Consider the following 5,190-nt stretch of genomic DNA (forward strand, 5'->3'; position numbering starts at 1 on the left):
ACTCACTCTATTCTTTCATGTGTATATAACTGACAATCTAAACATAAAGGTGATTCACCATAAAATAAACTGAACTATATATTTATTCCTCCCCATGATACATAATTATGTGACCCATGAAGATTCCGGGGTAGAATAGGTCTTCAGCAACCCATGCTTACCGTAAAAGGTGACTATGCTTGTCGTAAAAGGCGACTAACGGGATCGGGTGGTCAGGCTCGCTGACTTGGTTGATGCATGTCATCGATCCCAATTGTGTGGGTCGATGCTCATGATATTAATCACTTAATTGTCTGGTCCAGATTCGATTATTTACAGACCGCCGTCATATCGCTGGAATAGAGCTTAGTGCGGCGTTAAACAACAAACCAACCAACCAACCAACATAATTCTGTATGTAATAGCATACTACTGCATTATGACAAATATATCACAGTGCACCATGCCGATAACAGTGAACAAAAGATAATGGTTATATTATTCGTTCAACTTGGTTCAGGGAGCTACGATCCCGATGTGATTTCCTTATATGCGTTTCAATGTCGACAGATTTGCAGGCGAGTTAGTGGTGTAAAGAGTTACTTTCCTTTCAGGGATTCTTTATCGCTCAAGTTATTTTTGTTCGAGCTTCACTTTCCTCATGTACTTAGGGGATATGAATAAACCGGGTTCTTATCGATAAAATGCACTGTACAAGGTAACTTATTTCTTAATATTAAGCGTTTTCACTATGTATGTCGACCCGTGAAGATCCGGGGTAGAATAGGTCTTCAGCAACCCATGTTTGCCGTAAAAGGTGACTATGCTTGTGGTAAGAGGCGACTAACGGGATCGGGTGGTCAGGCTAGCTGACTTGGTTGATGCATGTCATCGTATCCGAATTACGTGGATCGATGCTCGTGATATTAATCACTTGATTGTCTGGTCCAGACTCTATTATTTACAGACCGCCGTCATATCGCTGGAATAGAGCTTAGTGCGGCGTTAAACAACAAACCAACCAACCAACCAACATAATTCTGTATGTAATAGCATACTACTGCATTATGACAAATATATCACAGTGCACCATGCCGATAACAGTGAACAAAAGATAATGGTTATATTATTCGTTCAACTTGGTTCAGGGAGCTACGATCCCGATGTGATTTCCTTATATGCGTTTCAATGTCGACAGATTTGCAGGCGAGTTAGTGGTGTAAAGAGTTACTTTCCTTTCAGGGATTCTTTATCGCTCAAGTTATTTTTGTTCGAGCTTCACTTTCCTCATGTACTTAGGGGATATGAATAAACCGGGTTCTTATCGATAAAATGCACTGTACAAGGTAACTTATTTCTTAATATTAAGCGTTTTCACTATGTATGTCGACCCGTGAAGATCCGGGGTAGAATAGGTCTTCAGCAACCCATGTTTGCCGTAAAAGGTGACTATGCTTGTGGTAAGAGGCGACTAACGGGATCGGGTGGTCAGGCTAGCTGACTTGGTTGATGCATGTCATCGTATCCGAATTACGTGGATCGATGCTCGTGATATTAATCACTTGATTGTCTGGTCCAGACTCTATTATTTACAGACCGCCGTCATATAGCTGGAATATTGCTGAGTGCGGCGTTAATCAACCAACCAACCAACCAACTATGTGTGTCTGTAGCATATTTGTGTGAAAATTGCAAGTTGAACTATTCATTGAATTCGAAGTATCAAGAAATTACATGAATGATAATTATACAAAAACAGCATGATACATGCATTGCATAATCAGACAGTTCATAGTGACAGAAGTGTCAAACACTTTGTAGACGTTGTGAACGGTCATTGGAGTAGCCTATTTTCAGCAACTAGTTTGGGGTAATTGTGACGACTCATAAAGATCTACAAGTGTGTCGTGGCATGTAAATCTGCTCTGTTGGTGTCAATGCTTCTGACTCCTTGTATATATCGTGGAATAGGGACCTGAAACAAATATTAAACAAGTAATCAGAAGATGTCACACGGAAGTGATCATTATATTACCAATCTCATTCAAATCAGATCCTAGTTCTCGCTACCGTTAAACAAAGATCTGAGGATAACCCATTAGGGGTCACGTAGAATAACCAATCTAATAATGATATTAAAATATTCCCGCATGAAACTTTACATAATCACACTTGTGGTATCAGCAGACATTAAACACGCACTGGAGAGCTGAATTAACCCTCATAATCAAACGGATTGTTATGTCTATGTTTATTTTGTGCATAGGCGTTACCTTATGTGTCAATAAACGTTATACATGCATTGATAAGCATTAAATCTTGTAGCCAAGGATTTACATCCTTTTGAATGTCTATATTTCTAAAATGTTCCCCGAAGGCTGCAATCTCAGGATGCTTTGAATTACTGTTATAGAGTTGAGTAAGCTTGGGTTCAGTAGCTCCGTCATTTGAGCCCAACTCTCTCTACCAACAAAGGCAAATTCTCCACTATCCAAATTCTCCATTATCAAACGTGTAAGATACGACAGGGAAAACACGACGACACCTTTGGCATATCTGTAACCTTTGGGCCTAGATATGTAGCCTGTATGTTTAGTAGGATCATTCATGTTCTGTGCTTCAATGGACTGTGCCACGCATATCTCGTGCTTCCGTGCAGCATCAAGAAGAGCTTCTTTCCCAGCTATTCCATATTCCTCATTCGAGAAGATAATCTGTATGTATTTCAAGGAAGTCATTTCAGCCAGCTGCATGATAACAGCTTGCTTGGGGTCTGGTGAACTCGCTCTCATAAAATAAGGATGATAAGATCTCTTGTTCAAGCTCGAAGCCGTGGCAGAATAGGGGATCTGCAACGTCTTGATTTCAGTCAAAGAGGTACAGTTACGAAGCTGAATGCTGGACCAATTTTCGAACTTTTCTAACCATGGCCAAGACGTAAGCTTCCATCATTCAATATGATTATTTGCTCTTGTATCTTGTAGGGATTGGAGCATGTGTCTACTACTACAAGGCAAATTGTCTTGTTTCCAAGTGTTGCACCAAATATTCCTGATTTGTTGTTCAAGGTAGAATTGCATTGCTATTGTCAGGTCCACACTTAGAGACTATACTCCCACACTTAATGAAGTTACCTATTGGTGCCATACCAATGATGTATAAATCACCGGGAATGTATAGAATCTTCTCAGTCTCATCAGTCTTTAAGCACATGTGACAGTCGTATTCTGGCTGGCATTGTGCATGAACTGCATCTGTATCTTGTTTTAACCCTTATCGTATGCAATATTCGTGTCGGCCATGTGTAACTGTCCATTGTAAAATTCTCCCATCTGCAAATGTTCAGGATTGTATAACAAGATCTGGTTTTGATTTCGGGGTTTAAAAATTATTGTTGAAAGATGTAGAACGTTGTATTCGTAAAGCATACTGATAAAAATGAGAACCATTCCATCAAAAATATTTAATAACATTTACACATCATACCTTATATAATTCGAAGGAACTTCCATTATTCTTTAAGTTATAGACATCGTCCGTGTATGCCTTTTGTTCCTTGTGCTTATCTCGCCTTCCTTAAAGCCAAACGCTCTCTTAACAACACTTAATTCGGGCTCAAAGTCCACAGCGGTACTTATAACGGTTTGTTCTATCTTGGAAACAATTCTACATTTGGGCATATTTTTCATCTGATCACAAAGTCCATTATTTGCAGGACATTCCATGGTGTGTAGATCTTTAATTGTTTTTGCAAATGATGATGCACCTCGTAGAGCGTAGTATATGTACAATGGCATTTTCTTGTTATTTTGAGCATATTCTTGAGCCATATCCATACACACTTGATCAAATGGAATCTGACATCCAGTGATTCGTTCCAGGTGCAGGAGCAGCCAATCATTATTTTGCACCTGTTGCATCATTAGCGTCATATTTGAGTGAAGGTCAGTCCCGAATTGTCTGAACAACTCGACATCAAAATAAGGAGGACTTGGTGTTGCACTAACCTGTTATTTACAAGACAGCCTGTTCCGAGACACTAACTGTGAGGATAACTTGTTTTCTGACCATAAAGCTGGGGCCCTTCTCCATTGCTGTATTTTTCCATTAGCTTCATGGTTTGTCCAGACGCCGTTGTTGAGTGACCACATGTTTTGAAAACACGAAACCCTGCAATTATAAAACATATATTGATATGAAAAATAATCAGATTTTAAGAATTGCATGGGTAATACATCAGTTGATAAATGAAGACATGGACATTTTAGTGTAAATGTGCATCAAACATGGCACATTAACTTTCATTGGACCTTCTTTAAATGCATTTTAATTGCACTAATTAATTTATGTCAACTTTGAACCGTTTAATGGTATTTCATTTTTTAAATGGATTATATGTGTCACCATATCGAACATATTTCTAAACGTTAACTCCTGATGTTAGGTGGTTTATCTCCAAAATACACCAGTTCAAACAAAACAAGTTGAAATAAGATATTCTAAGTCTATCTGAAGCACGCACAAGCAAAGTTTTCCTGCTTGATCGTGAGCTTAACAAACAGCTGAATCGTGATATAATATGATATTTTTCGCTTAAAAGGTGTAGTCGCTGTTTACATTAGTCCATGAGGTACACATTTTATCACGACCACTCAGGGTGACAAAGGTTTGCTGTGCTTAAATTAAAGTTTCCTTGCAGTAGATGATAAATAATTTTGATAGCAATAATAAATTCGCAACCGTTAGGTTTTGAATCTCATCAACAATACAGCTCCAATGCTGCTTTCACTTGGTATGATACATAAGTAGTTGTATCATCCAAGATGGCTCCCCCTATGTTACGATGGAAGCTGATGACTCAACGACTCATGCAGACCGTTTAAATGGTAGCTATTTGTTGAATTATGAATACAGATGTGATTTTAATCAACTCGTGCAGCATATGCTCCTTTATCAAAGGTATCTGAATTTTCTTTTTCTTGTAAATGTTATTTGATCTTGTTAACATGGGGCATACTAGTTCCTTGATTTTGGCCTTATTTAAGAGATTTTGATGTGCAATTGTAAATTTAAACACATTCTTGCTATACTGTGTAATCTAAGTCATGCTTCAATGCACTTTTAACTAAAACATTTTCATGCAAAGAAGGTACCTGAAATTAAAGTGCCAACTACTGGAACTTTCTGAGATACTATTTTCTGGTCAAATCA

At 38.3% G+C, this 5,190-nt stretch overlaps 1 pseudogene; it reads right to left on the reverse strand.

Moving 5' to 3' along the window:
- Positions 1-2,253: 2,253 nt before the first annotated feature.
- LOC139451058 (metabotropic glutamate receptor 5-like) lies at positions 2,254-4,071 on the reverse strand (annotated as a pseudogene).
- Between the last annotated feature and the right edge of the window lie 1,119 nt (positions 4,072-5,190).

The sequence above is a fragment of the Haliotis cracherodii genome, unplaced genomic scaffold (genome assembly GCF_022045235.1).
Source record: "Haliotis cracherodii isolate W230 unplaced genomic scaffold, xgHalCrac1.p SCAF_8, whole genome shotgun sequence".
NCBI classification, from domain to species: domain Eukaryota; kingdom Metazoa; phylum Mollusca; class Gastropoda; order Lepetellida; family Haliotidae; genus Haliotis; species Haliotis cracherodii.